The sequence below is a fragment of the Eriocheir sinensis genome, chromosome 66, assembly GCF_024679095.1.
Source record: "Eriocheir sinensis breed Jianghai 21 chromosome 66, ASM2467909v1, whole genome shotgun sequence".
Classification (NCBI taxonomy): Eukaryota; Metazoa; Arthropoda; class Malacostraca; order Decapoda; family Varunidae; genus Eriocheir; species Eriocheir sinensis.
In genome coordinates, this window is record NC_066574.1 from 10,120,701 (window position 1) to 10,134,151 (window position 13,451).

At 44.4% G+C, this 13,451-nt stretch overlaps 1 long non-coding RNA gene across 1 annotated transcript; it reads left to right on the top strand.

Moving 5' to 3' along the window:
- The first annotated feature begins 325 nt into the window (after positions 1–325).
- LOC126987853 (uncharacterized) lies at positions 326–7,363 on the top strand. Its single transcript, XR_007741244.1, has 3 exons — positions 326–703; positions 3,960–4,067; positions 4,809–7,363. It is a non-coding gene; the product is annotated as an uncharacterized LOC126987853 (long non-coding RNA).
- Positions 7,364–13,451: the final 6,088 nt, after the last annotated feature.

Below are 13,451 nucleotides of genomic sequence, written 5' to 3' on the forward strand. Positions count from 1 at the left end.
CGACACCTCCACTCCGTTTCGGCGGAATGTGGCTGGCTAGGGTGGCCTGAACCACTGTCTGGGTTGTTTGTCGTTCAGTCAGATTGAGGATCTGCCTCCCTTGAGGTGCACATGTCATAGTGATGGCAGAAGAGAGAGTGAAGCTGATGTCATCCCGACGTCGTAACACCGTTGGGCGGGGCGGGGCTCTCATGTCAAGTCTCCCATGTGCACATGTCACAGAGGTGCAAATAGCATGGCCTTCTTTCCTATCTTTTCCCCCTCCACCACCACCACCCCCGCCCCCCCCCCACCCTCCGGCGGTTATATCGTCACCCACATAAAGTAATTGCCTAAGTCATTTTTCAGTGATTTCCATTTTTGTTAAGTTGTCTTAGATATTCAGGGTTTGAGTGTTCTAGAATTGCCTTTTTATTTCTGCCTAAATCTTAAGCCAAATGAGATGATGACGTTCTCTTCTTGAAAAATAGAAAATAACGACTTGGGCGGTTTCTTTACGAAGGTGGCGAGATTGTAATAGGTTTTGCACCCTCTATTTAGGGATGTGCACTAATTTTTGTCTCTTCTCTTCCCCTCCTCCTCCCCTGGCTGGCCGGGGAACGGAGGAGGAGCACTAGGACGAGGAGGTGAAGGGAGGCGGAGGGAGAGACGACTCGAGCACAGGGAGGCAAGAGACAAGAAGCAGAGACGCAGGAACAGAAAGGTGAGCTCTATCTCTTTATCCTGGATTTTTACCATTCATATTTAATTTACTTGTGACACTTTTAACCCGGCCACTGCGATTGGCATAGATTTAGCCTTCACTGGTAGCCTGGTAACATACACTCCCAGGTCTCTCTCTGGCTCTGTGGTGGATAGTGGAGTGTTTCCCATGTGGTATTGGTGTGCTGGATATCCCTTCACTGGTAGCCTGGTAACATACACTCCCAGGTCTCTCTCTGGCTCTGTGGTGGATAGTGGAGTGTTTCCCATGTGGTATTGGTGTGCTGGATATCCCCTCCCAAGGTGCAGGACTTTACATTTTTCCTCATTGAATTGTAGAAGCCACTTTTTGTTCCATTCCTGTAGCTTGGTGATGTCTTCTTGTAGGAAATTCATGGTCAAGGGGTTAATTCCTTCTCTATTGCTGTTTTGTATGGAGGTGTTCATGGAAAGCTTTGGGGCATAGGCTAAAGCTGCATATGGCCTCAGCGCTCATCTATGTCACTTTGGCCAAGTAACCCAACACCACTCTAGCAAGAATTCAGCCGCCAGGTGCCACCAAAAACAGAACTTTGCCTTGGTTTGGTTGCCTCTAACACTACCTCAGATATACACAGAGTCGTTAGCTGCTCCATATTCTCCTTCTTCTTTGTTTATAGTCCTTCCAGTCTTGATGGCGGACTTGCCTTGATGCTCCTCCATTTTGCTGGGTCCAATGCTAATCCTTCCTCTTTCTAACACTTCCAGGTCTTGTGTCACTGTTCCTCTCCATGTTATCCTTGGGTCTTCTAACTGTCCTCCCTCTAGGTACCTCAGTATCCTCCACCATCCTCAGCACTCCGCCCTCTCCTCTCTTCATGTGTTCGAATCATTGCCAGCTTCTCTGGGTCATTTTCTTAAATATTTTGGCGCCCAAGCTCACATTTTTAAGGCTTTTATAGGAGTTTCAGGCATTCCCAGGGGTGGTTTAACCCGGTAGCAGCAGGTTGATGTTTCTTAACGGTCCCTCCAAGTGAGAAAAATGAGAAAAAATCACCCCTCACACAAACCATTTCATAATATATATCAAAGCATTTGTGATCAGTTTATGTATCATCTATTTTGGGGGGTAAATATCATGGCACAAATTTGGCCTGTTGCTGCTACCGGGTTAATGATATGTACCTTGGTGTGACCACTTCCTTCCCTCTCCTCAGCTGCTGTGGGAGTGCTGCCCTCCACAGCAAGCAAGGGGCTGCCCTGCCCAGACCACAGCAAGAGGAGGAAGAGCTCTGCATTACTAAGTTAAGTACCTCACTATGACATTCTGAGGGTTTGGCTTCATTTTTGCCTTCTATTAAAAACTTTTTACTTTCTAACGAACCTTAATCTTTTCTCAGCCTGCCTCCTCCTCCTCCTCCTCCTTCAACTTCCTTTACCTCCTTGTGTGAATCTGTCCGTCCCGAGATCCGGCGAGACCATCCCGACGTCGTAACACCCGTTTGGGAGTGGGGGGACTCATGAAGCTGGGGGCGGCAGCCCTAAGGTGGGGACGGTTGCGCCGACACCTCCACTCCGTTTCGGCGGAATGTGGCTGGCTAGGGTGGCCTGAACCACTGTCTGGGTTGTTTGTCGTTCAGTCGGATTGAGGATCTGCCTCCCTTGAGGTGCACATGTCATAGTGGTGGCAGAAGAGTGTGTGAATGAAGCTGATGTCATCCCGACGTCGTAACACCGTTGGGGCAGGCTCTCATGTCAAGTCTCCCCGCGGTGCACATGTCACAGAGGTGCAAAGAGCATGGCCTTCTTTCCTATCTTTTCCCCCTCCTCCTCACCCCCTCCCCTACACACCTCCTGCTGTTATATCGTCACCCTCTTAAAGTAATTGCCTAAGTCATTTTTCAGTGATTTCCATTTTTGTTAAGTTGTCTTAGATATTCAGGGTTTGAGTGTTCTACAATTGCCCTTTTTATTTCTGCCTAAATCTTAAGCCAAATGAGATGATGACAGTTCTCTTCTTGAAAAATAGAAAATAACGACTTGGGCGGTTTCTTTACGAAGGTGGCGAGATTGTAATAGGTTTTGCACCCTCTATTTAGGGATGTGCACTAATTTTCGTTTCTTCTCTTCCCCTCCTCCTCCCCTGGCTGGCCGGGGAACGGAGGAGGAGCACTAGGACGAGGAGGTGAAGGGAGGCGCAGGGAGAGACGACTTGAGCACAGGGAGGCAAGAGACAAGAAGCAGAGACGCAGGAACAGAAAGGTGAGCTCTATCTCTTTATCCTGGATTTTTACCATTCATATTTAATTTACTTGTGACACTTTTAACCCGGCCACTGCGATTGGCATGGATTTGGCCTTCACTGGTAGCCTGGTAACATACACTCCCAGGTCTCTCTCTGGCTCTGTGGTGGATAGTGGAGTGTTTCCCATGTGGTATTGGTGTGCTGGATATCCCTTCACTGGTAGCCTGGTAACATACACTCCCAGGTCTCTCTCTGGCTCTGTGGTGGATAGTGGAGTGTTTCCCATGTGGTATTGGTGTGCTGGATATCCCTTCACTGGTAGCCTGGTAACATACACTCCCAGGTCTTTCTCTGGCTCTGTGGTGGATAGTGGAGTGTTTCCCATGTGGTATTGGTGTGCTGGATATCCCTTCACTGGTAGCCTGGTAACATACACTCCCAGGCTCGTCGCTGCTACTCGGTGAAGCCACAAATTTATCCCGTCGCTGCTACTGGGTTAATGATCCTGTGGTGGCTTGACCCTTCTTCTGTGCCATGAACCTAATAAAACACTCATTAGAACATCGCTGATCTCTTTTTTAGCACTTGGATATAGTTAATGAGAGAGGTGGAAGTGTAGCTTGACCCTTCTTCTGTGCCATGAACCTAATAAAACACTCATTAGAACATCGCTGATCTCTTTTTTAGCACTTGGATATAGTTAATGAGAGAGGTGGAAGTGTAGCTTGACCCTTCTTCTGTGCTATGAACCTAATAAAACACTCATTAGAACATCGCTGATCTCTTTTTTAGCACTTGGATATAGTTAATGAGAGAGGTGGAAGTGTAGCCTGACCCTTCTTCTGTGCCATGAACCTAATAAAACACTCATTAGAACATCGCTGATCTCTTTTTAACATTTGGAAATAGTTAATGAGAGAGGTGGAAGCATCTCTGAACACCAACTTCTGTCTCAGTCATCCTGGATAATCACAAACTCATGTAGACTCAGAAAATGTAACCTTCATTAGACTAACAACAGAGTTTCTTCCAGGCAGCCAGATGGTCGATGCTGTGAAGAGGAGGAAGATGACTGCAGGAGGCGGTGTGTGTGTGTTGGGGAAGGAGACGACGGCACCAACCTCACACACAGCGGGTTAAGGTACCGACTGATTTCTTTCGTTGCAATCAAAACTTTTTCATATGGATTATTATGGGTAGAGGTCTCATAGTCCTGTTGGACATGAATTCATTTAGCGTGAAGTCTTCTGCAAGTGTAAACCTTTCTAATTACAGACATATTTTAACCCGGTAGCAGCGACAGGCCAAATTTGTGGCTTTACCGTGTAGCAGCGACGGGCCAAATTTGTGCCATGATTTAAACCCCCCAAAATAGATGATACATAATCTGATCACAAATACTTTGATATATATATTATGAAATGGTTTGTGTGAGGGGTGATTTTTCATTTTCTCGCTTAGAGGGACCATTAAGAAACATGATCCCCGCTGCTACTGGGTTAAGATTAACATAACATTTTGGCGCCCAAGCTTGCATATATTTGACTAGGCTTTCATGGGACTCCTGTGCCTTTCCACGGGTAGCTTTAAGACCTTGGTGGCAGTTTGACCCTTTTCAGTTTGCAGAAAATGTAAACCTTTCTCTGATTAACAAATTTTGGGGCATACTTAAATAAACCATTTCAGCACTTAAGCTCACATATTTGACAAGGGATTTCTGTGTCTTTCCACGGGTAGCTTTAAGACCCTGGTGGTAGAGGTAGACGACCCTTCTTTTGTACCATGAACGTAGAAAACACATTCACTGGAACTCAGTTGATCTCCTTTTTGGTGTTTTTGAAATAGTTGATGTGGAAGCGACTGACAGTACCATTTTTTCCAGGCCTGCAAGAGAGCCTAGTCAATGAAGAGGAAAAGAAGACAAGAATAAAGAATAAAGAAGACAAGAAGAAAGAAGGAAGAAGAGGCAAAAGAGGAGGAGGGGATTTTTTTTCTGTCTATACCTGAAGTGTCATGAATTTACTAAGGGTGTATTTAAGTCTGATATAACGCGGTGCATTTAAATAAGGTATATTTAACGGTACCAGTGTGTAGCCTACTTTTGCCTGGAGTTGGAGACGGTAAAATGCTCTCCGACTCCTTTATTGTGGTGCTGTGTGGTTTGTTTACTGTGGTGCGATGTGGGTCATTTACTGTGGTGCGGTGTGGTTCGTTAATTAAGGTGAGGTATGGTTCGTTTATTGTAGTGCGGTATGGTTCGTTTACTGTGGTGCGGTGTGGCTCGTTAATTAAGGTGAGGTGTGGTTCATTTATTGTGGTGCGGTGTGGTTCGTTAATTAAGGTCAGGTATGGTTCGTTTATTGTAGTGCGGTATGGTTCGTTTACTGTGGTGCGGTGCGGCTCGTTAATTAAGGTGAGGTGTGGTTCATTTATTGTGGTGCGATGTGGCGTTGCGGGCTTTACTTTCCCTACCACTGCACCAGACAAGGGTAAGGGGGAGGGGGTGGAGTCAAATTTTTTTATATCCGCCTCCACACCTGTGTTAGAGTGTAAGAGTATTGATGGAATATATTTAGGTGCTGGGTGATACTGTGGTGCTCTCGTCGCGGCAACCCATTCTGCTTCTGCATAATAACCCATACTGCTGCATGACGCATAGCAACCTGTGTTTTTTTCCGCTGTTGCAACGACCCGTTCTGCTGCGTGACGCATAGCAACTCGGCAGTCACTAGAGATAAAATTCGCCTGTGCCACTTCTGCTGTCGCATAAACCCGCCGCGTTGCCAACTTGGCAACAACCCAACTAATGAATTTTCTGATCAAAGATCAAAGAGAGGATTAGGCCTTCAGGGGACACCTCTTAAATAAAAACGCGCCTGGGACTTTTACCTCAGAGGTGGTGTGGAAAATAAGTCCAATCACGAAAATAAGTATCTTATACTCCATGAAAGTGTCTCAGTCTTATGAGAACACAAAGGTTGAGAGGGCTCAAACATTCTGTTGTTTCCCGCATATGCTCCCATGTTAGCAGTAAGGGTACTAATTTCTGATCTCTGTACAAAACAACCAAATAATAAGGAAAAGAAAGTTGAATAAAATGTTTGCCTGCACTCTCCGTCAGCAGCGTAGACGTAACAAGGGTTGAAAAAATGAGTTATTTATTACAGCCGCTGGCCAACGCCTTGACCCCAGAGGCTTTGTGTTTGTCTCCGCGTCCTCCGCACTACACTGCACAGAATCTGGCGAGCCTGGGTTGTGACAGCTATTTCCCAAAGCCTCCAAGGATACCAGTCAGGCTTATGAGTGTTTTTTGTGTTGTTGGGGAAGCCTTGTCTAGGCTCGCGAATCTACACCTGGAAATACTACTACCAACACAACCCATATGAAAGCCTTTCCTAAAACATAAAACCTCTATCATTGCCTTACCAGACGGAACCAAAGCTTACCAAATACCCAAAAATCTCTACTATTTGTGGTTTTAACTCATGGTATTGAATTTTCACTTATTTTTTATACTGATGTTAGTGTCCCTTATATGTCTTGTTGGGTCTATTATTTGTTCTATATATAAGGTATTGAATTTGCACTTATTTTTTTTTATTTTTTTTTTTTTTTTTTTTTTTGCCTATTGCGCCGGTAGGCATCTTCCCGGTGGGGCCTGATGGTCGGCCCAAGGCTTCTTCCAGGTGGGGCCTGATGGTCGGCCCAGCCCGTTCTGGCGCAGGCGAGTGTTTATAGTGGCGCCATCTTGCATTGGCTCATGCTGCCCCCCGGAACTCGTACTTGATTCGCTTGGACGGCTTCCTCTAGAGTCCGGGTTGATGGGTGGTCTTCAGGACAGCATGTGGGTAGTTTTAAGCCACTCGGCGGTGACCGAAAAATCCGAGTGGTAGCGTGAGGATTCGAACCCGCGTCGTCCATCACGCGGCAAATGTGGGTCCAGTACGCTATCACTTCGGCCACCGCCTACCCATATGTTGTGTCATTGAGGGAGTGTTTGGGTCTATCATTTTTTTGTTTTGGATGCCCCTTTATGGATCTAAATAATGACATCCACCTTAAAATAAATGTATGTGTCTGTGGTCATCCCAAAGCTGAAGGTTGGCATCTACTCCACTGGTTTTCATATGTTTTCTCGGACAGTTCAGATTATTAGCAAATGTTTTTACCCGTCCGCTGTGATTGGCACGGATTTCGCCTTCACTGGTAGCCTGGTAACATGTACTCCCAGATCATTCTTTGTCTCTGTGGTGGATAGTGGAGTGCTTCCCATGTGGTATTGGTGTGCTGGATATCCCTTCACTGGTAGCCTGGTAACATATGTACTCCCAGATCATTCTTTGTCTCTGTGGTGGATAGTGGAGTGCTTCCCATGTGGTACTGGTGTGCTGGATATCCCCTCCCAAGGTGCAGGACTATATATTTTTCTTCATTGAATTGTAGCAGCCACTTTTGCTCCACTCCTGTAGCTTGGTGATGTCTTCTTGTAGGAAATCCACAGTGAAGGGTTTAAGCAAGTGAGATTTTACCCTCCATGACCAGTGTACAGAAGGGACCCTGTAGTTGTTTGAAGGAATATTACCGGATTGATTAACTAGATGGTACATATTAGATTAGGGCAAAATATGAGAATGGGGGCAGGAGACTGGCTTCAACTAGAGGGTATAATATAGATTGACCTTGTATTTGTTTGAAGGAATATTACTGGACTTGGGAGAGAGGGTGGAGGGAGGAGGAGAAATATTGATAATAGACGATAATGGGAGTGATATAGTGATGATGGTGGTCAATGTAATAGTGATCCTTTATATGGTGATGAAGGGAATGGCGATGGGAAGGTGATAGGTACTGGTGATGATGATGGTTATGGTGATGTTATAGTGACGGAGGGATACTTGAAATGAGGCAGTGATGGTGATGCGTTATAATGATGGAGGGAGGGATGTGGCAGGTGGCTGGATGAGAGGTGAAGGGGGAAGGGGAGGTGAGGGGAAGAGGAGGAAGCGTGAGGGGTGAATGGGGAGAGGGAGGGAATGGGTAAGAGGGGATGGGGAGGTGATGAATACATAGGAATACATAGGAAGAACAGACACCAGAAGACCTATCAGTCTATGGCGAGGGTGTCTGTATACTACCGGTACCACTAGTAATCTACGTGTGGTTGGACAGGACAGAAAAGATGAAAGGGTGAGAGGTGGAGAGGGGAAATGAGAGGGGTTGAGGGGTGCGAGGGCTGGCTGGGCTCTTCCCATTGTGTGGCCCCTCTTGACAGGCTGTGTGTGTGTGTGTGTGTGTGTGTGTGTGTGTGTGTGTGTGTGTGTGTGTGTGTGTGTGTGTGTGTGTGTGTGTGTGTTACTATTATCTATTAAATCATTGCATTTTTTTTTTTTCAATCCATCTTATTCTTCCTTTTCTTTTCTTTCTCATTCTTCTATTTATTTATTTATATTTGGGTCAAGCCTTTGGTCACCTCAATTACTCGATCGTTCATACGGAATTAAAAAGGATTTGATCGGACACACCTGGCCACGAGAGAGAGAGAGAGAGAGAGTAATCCCCTCTCCGTTGCACTTGTCGGGGTCAAGCCTTTGGTCACCTCATTTACTCGATCGTTCATACGGAATTAAAAAGGATTTGATCGGACACACCTGGCCACGAGAGAGAGAGAGAGATTGACAGCCTAGGAAAACACACATACACACACTAACACACACACACCTTCCCGTTACCTACCTCTCCTTCCTTCCATCCCCCTCCCCCTCTTCCTTTCCTCCTCTCCTTCCCTCCTTCCTCCCTAACCCCCTCCTCCTCTGAGTAAGCAATATATGACTAACGAATGATTATGGCATTGGCTAATCACCTCCCCCCCCTTCCACGTCACGTCACGTGGGTTCAGGGGTTAGATATGAGGCGTTTAAGGGATAAGTTCACCAGCGATCGACGGCAACTTCCTGGAAAAAGTCCTGTTCACTCTTCTGTCAATCTTCGGAAATAAAAAAAAAACAAAAAAAAAGGAGCCCCGGTAAGTGCTGCCCCCTGTGAGCAAACACGCCTGGTATGCCATTCATTCAGCAGGGGACGAGGTGAGAATTCAAAGACCAAGTCGTGTTTTTTCGCCGTGCATTCAGGCTAATTTCGGGCTATTTCTGGGCGTTCGGGGCGTGGTACATTGCTTTTCCTGTAGCCACAAGGAACGTAGAGGTATAGGACGGTACGTGGAGGTGTTTCCATAGCCACAGACAGTACATAAAGCGATAATTCAACGTCTATATTGCCTACTCTCAGCCGCCAAGAAGTCCCTCCCAGCGTACCCCGTGAACTCCCGTACGTGTGCTTGGGCGGTGTGTGGGCGTTTTGGGTGTGATACATTAGATTTCTAGCACTAATGAGGAAGCTGTAGGTATAATATTGTACGTGGAGGTCTTCTCATGGCCATAAACAGCTCATAAAGGGGTAAATTAGCGTATATACAGCCTCCCCTCCCGCCAGAAGCCCCGCCCAGCGAACCCTGTGAACTCCCGTGTGTTTGAGCTGTGTGTGGGCGTTTGGGCGTGATACATTAGTTTTCCATCACAGTTAAGGAAGCTGCAGGTATAATATTGTACGTGGAGGTCTTCCCATCGCCATAGACAGCTCATAAAAGGATAAATCAGCGTAAATACAGCCTCCCCTCCCCGCCGCAGTCCTCACAAATGTTATTTATAGGGGTTGAACTCCTGCTCTTCCTTATATATGAACCCTTGCCTATATCCTGGCCCTGGCTAGAGAGATATTTATAGTGTCATAATCTTGGGTATAGCTTTGATATGATTCAGTCCTCGATATATGTTTCCTTACCGGCTGCCTCCCCTCACGTATATCTTTTATAGGGGTTAAATTCCTGTTCATCCATACCTAAATGATTGACCTATGCTTATATCCAATGGCCCTGGAGCTACTGGTTAAATACTAGTGGACTGGATAAACTGTATATGGCTGGGAGGTCACGCTAATTAAGAAGCTGGAAAAAGGGGAAATGACTCAAGGATTAACGAGTACAGTTTTCTTTATAAATTGAGTCCAAGCAGGGGATAGTGTCAGCTGGGTGGCTTAATTAAACTGGAGGGTCTGATATGAATGCTATGAATTTGGACATGTTAAAATTTGCATATCTTTCAATGGAACCATATACCTATTACCTGTGAGGGTCAAGCAGTACAGTTTCCCATACAAGTTAGGTTACAGAATATATATAATAGCTTTGTATGATTAACTTGCGGACAAAACAAGGTCACAGTAACAAAGGAATATCTCTCCAGGGTCAAGAAGTACAGTTTCCCATGCAAGTTAGGTTACAAGATGGTGCCAACTTGAAGGTATGATAGAAAAGCTAGGAGTTTTGAACCTGATAAAAAATGTCTTCAATCTTATTCAATCTGATCTTCCTTTCATCTTATTTCCTCCTGCCTTATTTACTAAAACTCTTTCAAGGAGGGGGGACCTCTCCTCCTCTCCGACTGACCTATCTTTATTCCTGCACCTTGCTTTTTTTTTTAGAGCAGTGAGTAGCGCTTTTTTTTTTTTTTTTTTTTGCTTTTGTTTGTTTGCTTGAAAAAAATGTCTGAAGGGTAAAAAGATCAGTCTCCCGTACAGAAGTGGGTGAGTGGAATGGTCAAGAAAGGGGAGGTGTGGAGTGCCCAGCTAATGATTGAAGGGGAATTTAGGTAGATATAGACAAGGAAACGGAACTCCCAGCTTAATTCACCCCTTGGAAACTGGAATAGCTTAATATTTGTGGGGTCTAACCTAACTCCCAGCTAACTCAGCCCTTGGAAACTGCAAATAGCTTAAATTCATGAGAGGATCTAACCTAACTCCCAGCCTAACTCAATCTAACCTAACTCCCAGCCTAACTCACCCCTTGGAAACTGCAAATAGCTTAAATTCATGTGAGGGTCTAACAACTCCCAGCTCAACTCAGCCCTTGGAAACTGCAAATAGCTTAAATTCATGTGAGGGTCTAACCCAACTCCCAGCTTAACTCAGCCCTTGGAAACTGGAAATAGCTTAAATTCATGTGAGGATCTAACCTAACTCCCAGCTTAACTCAGCCCTTGGAAACTGGAAATAGCTTAAATTCATGTGAGGATCTAACCTAACTCCCAGCTTAACTCAGCCCTTGGAAATAAGTGATTCTACATTAATCCGATGGCTCCAAAACGTTGCATTTCAACTCTAGTTAATATATTGAGCAGAAGGAAGTGACGGCCGAGCTTGTTTTTAAAGGAAATCAATCGTGTGACCACTGAAGGAAGGCAGGGAGCTTATTCCATTCTCGCACTACAACGTTGATGAAGAAAAATTTGGTTCAGTCTGAATTTGCTTGTCTACATTTGAGTTTTACGCCTTAATTTGTTCCTCGTACGCAAAGTGTCATCGATCATAAACAATATTGATCTGTCTACATTCGTGAAACATATGGAGCCAAGCTCAGCAAATTCAGCATGGCCCAGAATTTCTTTAAGTCGGCATGGTCTGAAGTCAGCATGGCCTAGCTGGCTCGATCCCCCAACTCAGCATGTCGGTACAGGAAGCTTTTTTGTAGCGATATGCTTAATTCAACTCAGCCTATGACCTTTTCTGAGCTCAGCATACTACTACTACTACTACTACTACTACTACTACTACTACTACTACTACTACTACTACTACTATTACTACTACTACTATTACTACTACTACTACTACTACTACTACTACTACTACTACTACTACTACTACTACTACTACTACTACTACTACTACTACTACTACTACTACTACTACTACTACTACTATTACTACTACTACTACTATTACCAGGGGTTTAATTATGAACAAGTCAGCAATGCTCACTCAGGATGGTGCCTAGCTGTTTCTCAATGCTGATCCTATTTTGAACTCAGCATGCATTAAAGAGTTACTGATTTCAGTCTGTATAGCCACTCTGAGCTCAGCATGGTGGTCTATATATGACAGCATGATCGTTTTCTTGATATGCTGAGTTCGGAGTTCAACATGGATTTAAGTTAAGATTAGCATATGAGTCAGCATGGCCATAAGTTTAAATCAGCTTGCATAAGATCGAGTCAGCATGGCTATCTCTTTCAATGCTGAGTTTTTATAGGCTCAGCATAGGAGTTATACAAGTGAACAATGCCGTCATTGAACTCAACTTACTGCATATTGTGACCTTTATTTCAAGTCAGCATGCATCATGAAGTCAGCATGTGACCGTAAGTTTAAATCAGCTTGATAGCATAAGATATAGCATTTCAGCATATATCCTTCAACTTAATATCAACTAGAGTAGAAATGCAACGTTTTGGAGTCTTCTGATTAATGTAAAATCACTTAGGTTTAAGGACAGACCACCAAGTCTGGACCATGGGGTCTATGTGGTCTGATTTTCTATGTAAATCTATGTAAAGGTTGGAACAATTAGTTTTGAGGTACAACAATGCGTTTTCCTGTTCCAACGTCCATCTTCCCTTATTAAATATTTCAAAGCCATTATTTACACGGTTTTAGGTTTAATTAAAGAAAAAGCGATATAATTACCAGTTTATACAGGAAGAAACGTTGTAACCAATGGCTTTAAGATCTAATAAATACGTGATTCATTTCCCTTCCTCCCTCCCTCTATCTCCTCTCCCTCCTCCCTCCCTCCATGCTTCACGTAAGGGAGACTACTAAGTGTATTAAGAACTCCCTGAAGCCATTATTCCACATATAAGCTCATTACATCATATTGTAAGCCCGTGCTGAAGAGTGATAGGATTTTATACTTTCTGCAGTTTCGTTCACAACATGTGCCGAGACCCAGACCCAGACCAACCCATTAATAACGAATAATAATGATTCCAAGGCCTTACCGCTGTTATTAAGGCCCCGGCAGGACTTAGTTGGGGTTTACTAATGACAGGACACGCGATAAAAGGGCAAAGGGGCAGTTAAATAGAGTAATTAATGTTTCCGAGGTTAAACTAAAACTATTTATGTCAGCGATAATATACCTAAGCACTGCAAAAAAAGCCCTATTAATTAAACATTTCGACCCTATCTCTAAATAAATCTAGTTATTGGAGCGGAGAAGACAGTTCCAGGGTCATTTAATTCAAGTACGAGAATCTATTGAGCTGGCAGGAAACAGCTCGCAGCCGGAAAATAGCTCGCAAAGGGGACTTGGAACAATGCTTAATTTTCAATATATCACTCACTGCTATCGTTTAACTGTCCCTTTGCGACTTCAATACACTGCAAATACATCAGATAAACACTTAAAATCAGTAGAAGGCTTTAAAACAAACACATAGGAGATTACATAGGAGGAACTACTCTGAGCTGATACTCACTCCTGGTTTGGGCAATCTCAACGCTTATATATAGATCACAGGTGGTTAAAGAGACATAAATCAAGGCAAATTAAGACGTTTTTTGCTGTCTTTACCCCATTGGACATGTGTAGTGGCTAGTATCGAGACTTATTTCCCCGAGGAGGCATTTC